Source organism: Carassius gibelio, chromosome B8 (genome assembly GCF_023724105.1).
Source record: "Carassius gibelio isolate Cgi1373 ecotype wild population from Czech Republic chromosome B8, carGib1.2-hapl.c, whole genome shotgun sequence".
Classification (NCBI taxonomy): Eukaryota; Metazoa; Chordata; class Actinopteri; order Cypriniformes; family Cyprinidae; genus Carassius; species Carassius gibelio.
In genome coordinates, this window is record NC_068403.1 from 23,492,233 (window position 1) to 23,507,554 (window position 15,322).

The following is a 15,322-nucleotide window of genomic DNA, read 5'->3' on the forward strand; positions in this document are numbered from 1 at the left end:
ACTTCTAACAGAGTCAGTCACTTACTGATTTTTTTATCTGTTTATAGAATCAAAGATGCCATGTATCTAAACAAGATGTCCAGGACCTCCAGCAGAAATATAGGCCCACAACATCAAAAATACAGCTGTATATTTCATTGTACACAAGTGGCACTCTTTTATCCTTGTGTTCACCAAACCCATCTTGAGTGTTTGCTCGTAAAAAGCAAATTTTTTAGTTAAAAATGACTATAGAATATGGTCTCATTTAAAGTTCCAGTCGTGTCTGATAACAGAATATGCAGGGAATTTGTTTTTGATGAGAGAATTTTCTTTTCTTGAAATGGTTTTTTTTTTTTTTTTTGGTCTTGAAACCCTCCCAAACTCCTGTGATGTAGGTTTTGTTTGAATTATTATTATTATTATTATTTTATTTTTTCTGAGCCCGAGACTCAACTATTTTCTGCAGTTCTCCAGCTGTGACCCTTGGAGAGTCTTTAGCTACTCAAACTCTCATCCTCACCGCACATTAGGACGATATAGACACACGTCCTCTTCCAGGCAGATTCATAACATTTTCTGTTGATTGGAAATAATTAATTATTGCCCTGTGTTGAAAATGGGAATTTTAACTGCTCTAGCTCTTTTCTTATAGCCACTCTCTAATTTGTGAAGCTCTTTATTAATATTCTTTAAAAAAATATTAGGCCTTATTTTGTACACTATTCATGTACTGTGCCCACTATAAAAACAAAGCATTATTTTCATAAATAATGTGATTGTTCTGTATTTTTCTAATCACCTCCCTTCAACTGATATCATTTTGACCTGTCCTTACAAGTCAGCAAATTCTGTTCCTCACTAATAGAGTTGAGCTTGACCCCATCTAGTCAGCGGCTTCCCCAGTTTCATCATTTAAACACAAACAGACCAATGGCACCTCCACGAAGGGTTCTCATCAATCCAGCACAAACTAAACCCTGTATGTGTTGCACAGAGAGTCCATCATTGCAGAATGAACAATATTTATGCACTGATAGTGCCGCCTCACTGAGCTCAGGCTCGTCCAGGTCGTGTAAACACACTTTTGACAGAGAGAGACGACTAACCGGCCTCACTGCCCCACTGGCTGCTTTTTAAGGTTGCAAATAATACCCATCTCGCAGAAATATACTGATATTCCAGAGCAGTGGTTGCCAAACTGAGATTCGCGAGGGAACTGCCGGCACTGGCAGTGTGATTGAAGAAAAGCTAGTAATGAAATCATAAAAAAAAAACCATTCAAAATACAACACACAATATTTACCAAAAATATTACTTTCTTTCCAGCATGATCATTAACCAACGTCCGATAACTTTGAACATGCACATGTGAAGAAAAACTAGCGAGAGGAAAACTAAAAATAAAATCAGTGCTACTCCATGTAAATAATTTGTAAGATTTGAGATGGGTTTGGCTGACAAATTATATTATATTATATTATATGACAATCAATATTTGACCCCTGGAAATTATTATAATTACCTTATTAAAGGTTTCTTTGTCAAATACTAATTTAGCTTCAATAATTACTTCAATTATCCAGACTGTTATTGCTCTTGTAAAAATGATTATTACTGTTGATTAATAGAATACAGTGATAGAAAGTGTTTTTTGTGTCTAGGGAAACAACATGTCAGATTCTGGCTACACAGACAAAACAAGCTAAGAAGCGTTTATGATGTAGCCCAATGCTTTTTATGGATTTGAATCTTCATCTGCTGCAAATGTAATAGATTTAATTTAACTGTGCATGGGCTTTTGTTTAGTTTTTTTGCCCACTTGTCTTTAATTTGGGGTGGGGGAGGGCTTTTACTGGATCAGTTTGGAGTTATTTTTACCTCAGGTCCCCATTAATTACCACCCCTGGTGTGGGTGCATCAGGATTTTGGGGATATTTAATATTCAGTAAGAAGTTCATCCATTGCGTTTCAGCTCTGAAGGACAGTTTTTGTTGTAAATAGTAGAGAGAAAATATAGGGGAGATTTGTTATTGGATTTCTGACGTGTCTCCATAGCAAAAGACTTTTCCAAAGCAGGTGTTCAAAGTCCCATAATGTTTTTTTTTTTTTTTTTTTTACATTTTAAGCAAATCCAGTAAATGCTCAGAAGGGTGTTTGGATCAGAAAGGTGCATGATGCTGTTTTCTTTTCTGAAGACAACACGCTCCGTTCAGTGTGAGTATGTTTATGAATCATACAGAGCACTGAGTTTTGATATGAGTGTTTTTCTAATGCATCTTATCATTTGAGTAGAGACATGACACAACAGTCATCCTGCCCTAAAGACAAAACAGTCTTAATGTCCCTACATATCTTCATTCATGCGGACTACATAAAACCCCTTCTGTCCTGCCTGCTGAACTCATTGGCTAGTTAAAGCAAGAGTTCACCTGGAAATTAAAGGTTGGTCATTTACTCGCTCGTCGTCCCAAACCTATATGGCTTTCTTTCTACTGCATGTGGACAAACAGAGATTTTTTTTTAATGAATTGGTTGAACGATTTTTTATATATGCCTGTCAGTCTTTTAGAGTGTTAAGAGCATCAATCTCTGCATCTTCTAACTTTGACAAGGACAGTAAGAGCAGGAATAGAAGAGAGTTTTTCTCTTCTGACCTCTCTGACCACGTCCTGTTTGGGTTATCATGGGACTAATTCTTGGTTGTCAGCATTTGCATCACGGTTGTGTCTGTGGTCGGGGGTGCAGGGCATGTAACTTGTTTCTCAAGGCCAATCGACAAGCTACGGCCAAATGTCATCCCTCTTCCTCATCTCCCTCCTCCTCTGCTTTGTAGATGAGCCTTTCTCATATCTGACCTTCACAACTACACCCTTCCTCAAGGCTGAGGCTCTCAGCTCCCAATTCCAGCTCCTATGCAGCGCATAGTATTTGTTATACATATAATGTATTACTGTACTGTCAAGTGTGTGTAATGGAGCACGTGCAGGTTTAATCGTGTATTGTGTAAACTGTGTGGAAGAGAGTGGCTAAATAGGCTATAGACTTTAATTAAGTGCTTTTGTATTTTGTCTTTTGTTTTCGTGCTCAAGATCACGCTATGCAAAACTTAAAGTACTTACCAGATCATTTGAATTATATATTTATGTATATAGTGTGTGCTCCTAAAGCAGATGAAACGCTCTTGAAACCCAGTTTAAACAGGTTTAGTGGGTTCAGCTTGTGGTGGGAGCTGCAGGTCGCAGGGGTCTCAGCCACAGCTGTTCCTCCACTGGTCCTTATCTGTCATAACACAAAATTATTATATAAAAAAGAAGCGGCCTTTGCTTTGATTTAAGTATCTGCACAATTTCAAAGCGCCAGTGCTTATGCTTCAGAGCAGAAAATCGTGAAGTCTTTTGAAGTAAAACAAATTTAAGATATTATGTCATGTTTTTTTCCCCTCTGAAATCTAGTTAAATGTATTTATTTATTGTATATTTGAATATAATTGAAGGATTGAGGGTTGGGGTAAGAAATCTTTTATGCTCACCAAGGCTGTGTTTTAAAATGTTTAAATAATAATTTAATATAATCACTTAAAATATTTGTTTTCTATGTTAATATATTTTCAAATGCAATTTATTCCTGTGATTCAAAGCTGAATTTTCGACATCATTACTCTAGTCTTCAGTGTCAAATGATCATTCTGATGTGTGGATTTGGTGCATTTGTTAGTATTGTCATAATATTTTGGTGGAAACCATAATATGTAGTTAGGTCCATATATATTTGGACACAGGCACAATTTTTATTATTTTAGCTGCTGACCAAAACATATTCAAGGTACATTTATCTAATGATTATGCTTAAAGTGCAGACTCTGAGCTTCAAGCATTCTTTGGACCGCTGAAATTAAGGTCAACCTGTACCAGAATGATGGGAAGAAAAGAAGTATGAAGAAGGTTTGGAACAGCTAAAGATCCAAAGTATACAACATCATCTGTGAAACAAGGAGAAGCATGCATGGCTTCAAGTGGCACTGGTTTGTGTTTAGTGACCTGACAGAGGACAGACGCAGTTGGAGAAATTCTGAAGTGTTCAGGGATATACTCTCTGCCCAGATTCAGCCAAATGTAACAAAGCTGATTGGGCGGCGTTTCATAGTACAAATGGATGATGACTCAAAACATACAGCAAAAGCTACTCTTCTTCTGCTTCTTCTTCTTCTTCTTCTTCTTCTTCTTCTTCTTCTTCTTCTGCTCTTGAGTCTATGGCAGCCTAATTTGGCACACTGATAAAGGACAGTCAGAACAGTCACCATAGCAAATTTAAGTCTCTAACTGAAACTCTCTAGTGCCAACACTTGTCAAAATTTTCCCTCATGTTTTTGCTAATAACTTTTAAACTATAAGGCACAGAAGGAAAATTATTTTCAGACCGAGTCGAAGGAAGACCAAAATGCAAAAATCGCTAGGTTTATTTTTTTTTGTGCTATTTTTATTTGTTCAAAAAAACTACTTTTTCGAACTCGTCCTCGACGGTTTGTCTGATTCTCACCAAAATTGGCTCAGATCATCTTCAGACCATGCTGGCAAAAAGTTATGGAATTCAAGTTGATTAATCAAACCATGCTTGCATAACGTATCTCTGCAACAGTTTGGTGTATTGAGACCAAACTTGGTGTGTGTTATAATAAGAATAACATGAGACTACCTGCTGTGTTCAGGCACTGTGCCACCTAGTGGTCAGGCGAAAAATTCATATTTTTTCCTTATAATTGTTATGAAAGTTGGTGTGCATGCCCTGATGGTACTCAAAAAGTTTGGGGGCAAAAGTAATAATGAAATTTCTATAAATGCTTTTTTTTTTTTTTTTACACTAGCCTATTGTAATGAAACTGATTTGGATAGATTCCTAGGATTATTCTGAGAACATCAATACCAATTTTTTCACAACTGGATGAACTTACTGTCCACCATTTTGATTCATGTTGAAAACCTACTTTTTCGAACTAATCCTGTAAGTCAGATTTTCACCAAATTTGACTCAGATCATCTGGCCAAAAATTATGGGTTTCGTGACAATATACGAAACAGTTTGCGTTTAGTGCATTAAAAAAATAGCTGGAAAGATGCTAAACTGCACCTGAGGCTGTCTCAGCAAAGCTTTGACATATTTACACCAAACTTTGTATGTGCCATTGTCACCTCACACCGACATCATTACAATGTTACCACATCATTTTGGTAACAGCGCCACCAATTGGTCAAGAGTGATAAATCATTCACTAACCATTTATTACGAAATTTCCAACACACACACACACACATACACACAAAGTACTGGTAATTTTCTGAAATTAAAATACAATGCAAAATTCAAAATACAATACTGTACATTGTACCTTATTTTTATGGCTTTTTTATTGTAAATGTATTTCATTTAAGTTTACTAAAAGTATATTGCTTAAAATACAATCAAATTATTTCGTTGATTAAACTTAACTGTTAATTAAAGCTAAATTAAAAAAAAAATCTTTTAATCGCACTGACACTCAAAGTTACCATATGCTACCACAACAAAACAAAGCAGTCTGAATTCTGTTAACTACAATCAGTTTCTGAGTTCACATAACTTTTTTATTAAGTGCAATTAACTTTTACTAATGTTTGAGTGCAGTGACCTCATTTAAATGAATTTCATTTAATAAATCTGACTGTACAGTGCATTTAACTTGAACAAAGCATTCCTTTTCAAGGTTAAATATATATTCATTTTAAAGAGAAACAAAACCAACAGAGGGTAATGACCTTGTAGGTGTAAGGGTGATAACATTTTCTTTTCTATGTATAATTTTCACATAACAACTCCTGCATGTTAGTTACACACTAAATTCTGGAGGGCAAAATATTTTTATATTGGTTATTTTTTAAAGAAACAATAAAGACTGAGTCAAAATACTTCTTTCAAAGAGGTTATCCAAACCATTGTACGCATGAAATAAATTTTTTATATGTAACTTAAGGAATGCCACATTACTGACCCAATGACAGTTTACACTTCAGCTGCACTTATACAATTTGAAGGTATTAAACCAAGTCATTATTTTAAAGAAATTCACTTTTAATGAAAAAAAAAAATCACAAAAAGAATATTTCACAAAAAGTATTTAGATCTGTGAAACCATTAGTGTCTCATGTTTGTGTCATCTGACTTCACACAACCAATCAAATCACTGCAACAAAATGGCCTAGAAGAATGTAGTTCTGAGAAAAGCTCTGGCATAATTTCTTCGATATTTTTGTATCTAATGCAATGAAATTTAAACCATTGTCTGTTTAAATACTTTTTGTATGAAAATTCAGGTAAAGGAGTTTTATGACATTTATGCAATGCTAGGAGCAATAGTGAGGCATGGAGGAGATGTCAGAGGAATGTTTGTGTACAAGGTTGCATCTGTCGGAATGCATGTCAGCTTGATGAAGTGTGTGTGTGTGTGTGTTGGTGTGGTGGATATATTATGTGGGGAATGGTGAGGCTGGCTGCTATCAGTTCGGCAGTTTGGCGTGTGTCAGGGTCGAGGGGTAAGGACATGCGTGTGTGCGGCTTTTCTTCAAGCATGCCTGTGTGTGAACGGTGTGTGTGGCACGTAAAATGGCAGGCGTTCTGCGTGTGTCAGGGTTGAAGGAAATTAGATGAGAGGGGAAAAATAAGAGATATAGAGGAGGAGAGGACCACACCTGTAGCCGGCGCACTCCATGAGCGTGTCTTTAAGGACACAGCAGACGCCTGTGAGAGGCCTGTTAGATGCCAGAAAACCACAGGCCAAAAAGGATTAATCTTTTTTTGGTTTTGATTAAACTCATCCCTGGTGGAAATGAGTAGGGTTATGCTGTATATTATTGAAGTCTGTTGATTTCAGAAGTTGTATAGAAAGAATTCAGGATCATTGGTAATAATAATTAATATTAATAACAACAATTAGTCATCAGTAACCTTTATTTATATAGCGCTTTTAACAATACAGATTGTGTCAAAGCTAGGATGGGGGGTACAGTTCTCCTCTGGCCAGAAGAAATTACTCGCCATCCATTTTTTATATCGACAATGCACTCCATTTTTTAAAATTGGTATTTTTCACCAGTCCATGAAGAAATATAGAGCTTCATCAGCATAAAAGTGAAAGCTAGCACTGTGTTTCCTGATGATATCTCCTAAGGATAACATATAAAGTGTGTAAAGTAATGGTACCGGTACTGAGCCTTGAGGTACTCCATACTGCACTTGTGATCAATATGATACCTTTTCATTCACTGCTATGAATTGATGGTGGTCAGATGAGTATGATTTGAACCATTCTAATGCACTAATGCACTCCCATTAATGCCAACAATGTTTTCTAGTCTATTCAAAAGAATGCTGTGATCGACAGTGTCCAATGCAACACTAAGATTCAATACCACTAATAGAGAGATACAAACATGATTAGATGATAAGAGCAGCTCATTTGTAACTGTAATGAGAGCAGTCTCAGTACTATGATACGGTCTAAATCCTGACTTGAAATCCTCACAGATAACATTTTTTTCGAAGAAGTAATATAATTGTGGGGATACTACCTTTTCTAGTATCTTTGACAGAAAAGGGAGATCGGTCTGTAATTAACTAGATCTTTGGGATCAAGTTGTGGTTTTTAAATGAGAGGCTTAATAACAGCAAATTTAAAGGTTTCGGGGACAGATCCTAATGACATTGACAAATTAATAATAGTCAGTAGAGGATCTATGATTTTTGGAAGCACCTATTTTAGGTTTATAAGTTTATAAAATTAGTTTTTTGTTGGTGATTTATTTTTTTGTTAATTCAGCCACTGTATTGAATAAATACCTGCGGTTATGTTTGTTTTCTTCTAAAAGAGACAAAAAATAATTAGATCTAGCCATTTTCTTTTCTTTTTTGTAGGATAGAGTATTTTCCCGGCATGCAATACAAAATACTTCTAGTTTTGTTTTCCTCCAGCAGCGCTCCATTTTCCAGTCTGCTCTCTTTAGGGCCTTTGTTCACTCCCCAGAGATGTGTGAGACACTTTTAAATGGTATGCGCTTTTTATCCAACTTCTCGTTAACTGATGCAGTGCAATATCTGCTAAGTGGCATCAAACAGCATGAAAGATCAAAGAAATGTTTTTGTATAACTCTGACTGCATTCGTATGAAAGAAGAAGGTCATATACACCTAGGAAGACTTCAAGGTGAGTAATTTATGGCTTCATTTTCATTTTCATTTCATTTTGGGTGAACTAACCCTTTAAGCGTAAAGGAGCAACTGTGTCTAAAATGCTAGAAAATAGAGAGTCCATAGTTTCTGTTAAATCATAAAGTTTTTCTGAGCTATTAGATAATCTGAGGAATTAAGATAAATCAGGAAGATTGCTTACAAAGCAGTCTTTTGTGGTAAAAGTGATGGTTCTACCATACTTGTAATAAGGAGTAGAATTTAATTGGTAGAATTTTAGCTATCTGTAGTTTACACCAGACTAGATAATGATCTGAGATGTCATCACTTTGCTGCAGAATTTCAACACTTTTAATATCAATTCCATATGACAGTATTAAATCTAGAGTATGATTTTGACAATGAGTAGGACCTGACAAGTGTTTTCTAGTCCCAATAGAGCTCAGAATGTCTATAAATGCTGATCCCAATGTATTTTTATCATTATCAACATGGATATTAAATCAGCAACAAATAAGACTTTATCTGCAGTCAGCACTAACTCAGATAGAAAATCAGCAAATTCTTTAATAAAGTCTGTATGGTGCCCTGGTGGCCTGTATACAGTAGCCAGTACAAACATCACAGGGGATTTATCATTGAAACTTGTTTCTTTGGATAATGTTATATGAAGCACCATTACTTCATACGAGTTATACTTGAAGCCCGCCCTCTGAGAAATACTGAAAATGTTGTTATAAATTGAAACAACACCTCCTCTTTAACCTTTTGGACGTGGCTGTCACGGTTGGTAAACCGTGATCTCTGGGTTTTGTACATTGTGGTGAAATCTGTGTGTTTCGCGTCTGCACTGATTAGTTTGTGGGCGTCTCCGTTAATTGTCATCAGCAACAGCTGTCACTCATTACTCTCTCTCTCTCTATAATGGCTTGTCTTACGTCTTGTGTTTGTGAGATCGTTGTTTCATGTCGTTAACCCTGTTTGTCGGCTTCTGTGTTGGATGTTCGTGTTTTCCCGGAACCTCATCCACTCTACGCACTTCCACTCAGCCACAAACACTTACCTTCAGCTCTATTCCCCGCAGTTCCTATGCCATCCTCTCCTGCTGCCTTCTCACCGCCATTATCCGGATTCCTCACCACCTCACCACCTTCTTGGATTGTCATCTTCCCGGCATCATTGTCTCTTCTCGTTTGTTTGTTTGTTTGTTTGTTTATTTTCATTAAACCTGTTAACTCGCTATTGTTTCCAGTCCTTCCTTCACCCCACCATCACAGAACGATCTCAGCTCACCTCTCCCACTGCGCCCATCGCACCGCCTGCACCGCCCGTTCCCCGGGAGACCCCCTTGGATCACTTCCACCCAGAGCCACGACTTCCGGCGTGGGAATTTCAGCCAACTAGCCTCACCTCTGACAGCCTTGACCTCTCCCAGTACTCCGTTCAGGTGGTCGGACGCAGCTGAGGCTGCATTCACTAACCTCAAGAGCTGCTTCGTTTTGGCTCCCATCCTGGTGGCCCCTGATCCCACACGGCAGTTCGTGGTGGAAGTTGACATGTCAGAGGTGGGGGTAGGAGCAGTGTTGTCCCAACATGCTGTTTTGGATGATAAGGTACATCCTTGCGTGTTCTCTTCTCATCGTTTATCTCCTGCCGAACGTAATTATGACATTGGCAATAGAGAGTTGTTGGCCGTCAAATTAGCATTGGAGGAGTGGCGTCACTGGCTGGAAGGCTCAGGGGTACCTTTCATTGTTTTGACCGATCATAAGAATTTAGAGTACATTTAGAACTGCCAAAAGACTCAATTCCAGGCAGGCTCGGTCCAGGCAGGCTTTTTTTTCGGTCGCTTTGAATTTACTTTATCGTACCGCCCGGGTTCCAAGAATTTCAAACCCGATTCTTTGTCACCATGATCCAGATTCCTCACCACCTCACCACCATCTTGGATTGTCGTCTTCCCAGCATCATTGTCTCTTCTTGTTTGTTTGTTTGTTTGTTTATTTTCATTAAACCTGTTAACTTGCTATTGTTTCCAGTCCTTCTTTCACCCCATTGTGACACAGTGGCTCATGAAAGGGCAGTTGTGGACTAGTTAACAGAAGGTCGAGTCTCTGTGCTGGTGGGAGGGGGGTGAATGAACAGCTCTCTCATCCACCCTCAATACCCATGTCTCAAGTGCCCTTGTGCAAGGCACTGAACTCCCAGTTGCTCCCCGGGCGCTGGATATATAGCTGCCCACTGCTCCGGGTGTGTGTTCACTTCTGACTGCTGTGTGTGTACACTTGGATGGGTTAAATGCAGAGCACCAATTCCAAGTATGGGTTACCATACTTGGCAAATGTCACGACTTTCACTTTATAACAGTTTTCACTTTATAAGAGAAAGATAGTCTGTACCGATTTTTCCCGGAAAAACACGAGCGCCTGGAGGCGTGACGTGTGGGCGGAGCTAAAGAATCACGAGCGCCAGTAGGCTTTTGCGTTGAGAGCATGTGGAAGCTGTGACATTACCGTGAGGGAAAAACCATCATCCAAAACAAACCATGGCTTACAGTCAGATTCAGCCGTTTATTTATGATCCAGAATCAGATCCGGAGGCTGAAACTGAAACGGGAGGCGGACGCACTAACAAGGAGGCAGAGATATTTTAAGCAGTTTTACTCACCGCCTGTGGTTCCAACACACGATCGTGACCCTTTTTCGTTGGGATTGCATCATCCTTAAGAAATAAACGATATGCAAATCCGTCGTCAAACTGGGCCTTGTTTGTGAAACAAGCATCTTCGAAATGCAGGGAACAAACAAAAACACTTGCACAACTCCGTTGATGCTCTGTAAAAACAAACTCCATCCACTGGTCCCTTAATGCTGTTTTTTTTTTTTTTTTGGTAATCTGTGCAGGGTTGTCTTGCCCTGGCAACCAAAAACACACTCCTTTTGTGACATTTCGCGACGCTCTCGCTCTGATCAGTGAATGTCTGTTGTGCTCTCAGTGCTCTGCTATACGGGAGCGCGCGCTCTTCTGGCAGACGCGCCCTTAGCACCCATATAAGGAAATTCCGCTCCATCTAACGTCACACAGAGCCATACTCGAAAAAAACTTTCCGAAACTTGTGACAAACCGGAAGGAGTATTTTGGGAACAAAAATACTCCTTGAAACGTACAACTTAATTTTTAAACTTTGTCCATGTTTAGCATGGGAATCCAACTCTTTAACAATGTAAAAAACTCAGTATGCATGAAATAGCATTTCACCCCCCCTTTTTTATTTTCTAACTGGGGAACAGACACAGTCTCTATAGTGTAATATCTAAGTGAAAGAGTCTCTATGTGCTGAGAATTAATGGATTTCTGTGAAGTTAGGCCGATAGCAGACGGTCAATTTCATTAGAAATTGTTTCTTCACCTAAAATTTAACCGTCGACTAGCCATATATATATATATATATATATATATATATATATATATAGAGAGAGAGAGAGAGAGAGAGAGAGAGAGAGAGAGAGAGATAGATATAGATATATTACTATTTTTTATGTTTTTGAAAGAAGTTTCTTCTGCTCATCAAGCCTGCATTTATTTGATCAAAAATACAGAAAAAACTGTTATATTACGAAATATTATTACAACTTAAAATAATAGTTTTCTATTTGAATATACTTTAAAAAAAAAAATTATTCCTGTGATGCAAAGCTGAATTTTCAGCATCATTACTCCAGCCTTCAGTGTCACATGTAACATCCAGTCAATCACATGAAGTTTTGGACTGAACAGAAATTATAGAGAAACAGCATTGTAAACTACTTAATGCAACCACCACCAACACTAAGAAATATGTTTATTCTGGCTGCACTAATTTGGCCATGAGTGTGAGTTTCTAAAGGGTTTCTCTTATGTGGCATGTCAGGTCACTCATTGAGATGAATGAGAAGCAGAGAGTGAATGTGTTTGCCTGAGTGTGTAGTGTACCTACAGGCTCGCTGCAGCCTTGAGAACGTGGGGGATGAGGAGGCTTTTCTGGCACTGGATCTTACCAGCTGCGGGAGCCCAGAAATCTCATGTGTAGAGATGGTCCGCAGACGGCCAAAGGGGGACTTAGTTTTGCTAAAAATTTTGATTCATCTGTTTAAGATACTATTCATATCCAAAGGTTGGCAGGCATGGACTTATAAGCTCCTTCTGAGGACAAAAGCGTGTTTGGCCTATGTATTACATTAATAGTGCCAACAATGAAACTGTTTTATAGGCAGAACATTGTCAGATATCAGAACATTGTTACCGGAATCTTATATTGCTCCTAAAGCAGCATTACAGTATGTATGACGAGGATTGTTTCTATATTGAGACACACTCAGTGTCTCCTGTTGAAATGAACATCCTGTCACTGCCTTACTACTTGGGTAAATATATTTATACCGTATGTGTCCAAGGCTGCCTTTGCAATTGGCCTTGTGACTGTCAAAACGTGCACACGACATTGTTGTTTATGGACAAAGTAAATCTCTCAAACGGGCACCAACGGGAAAAGAGCACGTCTTCGTTTTAGAAACCCTTCAAGGGCAAGAAATTTCTCAAGAATACCCCAACCCCTTTCCAGAACATCTCAGTCTGTTGTGAACTATTGTTGAGGCCATTTTTTGTGCTTTTACCCCTGCAAAGGACAAAGGGTGACGTGTGTAGCATTTAAGATGGAAGATGTGACAGCTGGACGGAGGAAGTTTGAAACCGCACATTCTTCATAATAATATGAATAATAATTGTGTATATTGTAATGCAAAAAAAAAGTGTGTATTATTTTTCAAGGTGTGAGTGACTGTGCTACAGTTTGGCAAGACTTGGCTTGCCTTCTTGCTTTTATAAAATAGTTCTAAACATTCATGCATTCATGCCATCCACCTGCTAAAACCAGTCCTTGAGGAAACTTGTTACATAATAGTTATTAATACTATGCGTTATTTGTATAAGAAAATTAAGCAATTAGATTGGGAGATTAAGGATTGACTTAGAGTCTGGATGAGGATCTCTTCAAAAACGCTTGAGAAAAATCCCTATATATATATATATATATATATATATATATATATATATATATATATATATATATATATATATATATATATATATATATAGATAGATAGATAGATAGATAGATATATAGATATGTATAAACTATATAAAATATTACCCCAAAAGATATATTTGGACACTCAAGCCACATTTAAGAATGTATGTAATGTAATTTTGTAATTTTGTTTTCAACAAAATGTCAGTATAAATGGCAGTTCTTGTCATTTTGTTAGGTCTCAAATGCTGAATGTACTCTTTTAAACAAAGACAACGGTATTGTGACATTATGATTTTGTGATGAACTACACCTGTGGTTTCTCTGACAGGACACCTGTGTGACCTTGAGCAGAACTGACATCTAATAAAACCTCCTTGGGATCAATTGGTTAAAAGTCATTGGGAAAACGGCTAAGGAAAGTAAAGTTCTAGATGTTTGTTTGCAGATGCTGCTTAATGTGATATCTTCATAAATGTGATTATTTATATTTTCAGATAAATGAAAATGCACAATAGGCCTATAACAAATGCAATTAATTGAACTTCAGAGTACCTTCTTTACTCCTTAAAGGGATAGTTACTATAGAGGTTCGGTTCAAAATATCTTATTTTGTGTTCAGCAGAAGAAAGAAACTGGATTTGGATTTTCTTTTTTTGTGAATTTAGTAGACACATTTAGTAAACACATTATAATAAACACATTATAGTAAACACATTTAGTAAACACATTATAATAAACACATTACAGTAAACACATTAAAATAAGTTTACTTCAAAGCGCAACAAAAGTTTTTTTTTTTTTTTTTTTTGCACTTGTATGTGGAATGACATGTCATTTAAACCGTGTTCTCTTTAAGTAGGCTACACTTAAGTTTCATTTTATTTAATCAAAATTATATATATATATATATATAGACACTACAAGTGCACATTCAATGCAATTACGCGCACTTTTTATTCACTAGTTTTTCCAGTATCCCTCTTCTCTGAACAAATCTACCGCTCGCCAAATCAGCATTTCTTTCCATGCAAAGCACGAGATGTGGCTCCTCGTCCTCATTGTACTCATTCACTATCAGACATTGATGTTTTAGCAGAAGACGGAGGAATGCTCGCCAAGCAAAAATAGTCTCCCCGGAGTCAAAGCATCGCGGTGAAGCGCTTCATATCAGGAACAGAACGCCAAACCCGAGCAGTGCAGCCACAGCAGCCCAGCATAACACCGCTAACCTTGACAGTGCTAACTGATACACTATCACGTCTCTCACCGCGACACAGTTTAACTGCACGAAGCGACGGCCACTTCACACACAACTTACACTATTTAGACTAGAGATCTGACTCCAGACAGTCAGCCTTTATGTTAAATAGGATATAAATCAATGTAAACTTTATTGTATTATGCATTTTGAATAAGCATGTAATATAAAATAATATGCATGCTTTTGTAGAATTGAATCGTGACAGACCAATAATATCTACATTAGTTCCCTCATATTCTCCTGAGAGCAGCCCATTTTGTCCACTGTTGCTCTGTGACATAAAAAGGACGTTGAGATGTTAAATGGAGTAATATTTTACAAATCCTTTTCAAAACACACGGGATTTCGTAGAAGTGTAATCTTTGTAATCAGTTGGTTTGTGAAACGTATTGATTCTATTTAATGCAAAAATTGGATTTAATGATTCCGAAATGTCACGTGGTGGAACCACAGGAGGAAAAATAGCTGAAATAGGCTATGTTCCTTTCATTTTCACACAAGTCATTTTTTTAAGACTTTCTCAATGTAAGCTAAGTCATACTTTTTTTTGAGTCACATTAAGTTTTTAAAGTTTGTTTCATTTAGACAAAGCGTCCCTTTTCACAATGAATATCTACATTAATAAATCTAGCCTGATGATATCAAACAGGGTCAATAATGAACCCCTGATTTATGGTTTTCTTAACAATATATTAGTAGGCTAGCTAACATTTGATTTCCTTTTTGTGAATACATCCGGACGGGGAAAAAAACAACAACAACGAATTTTAATGTATTTTTGAATGTCTTTATAAAAAT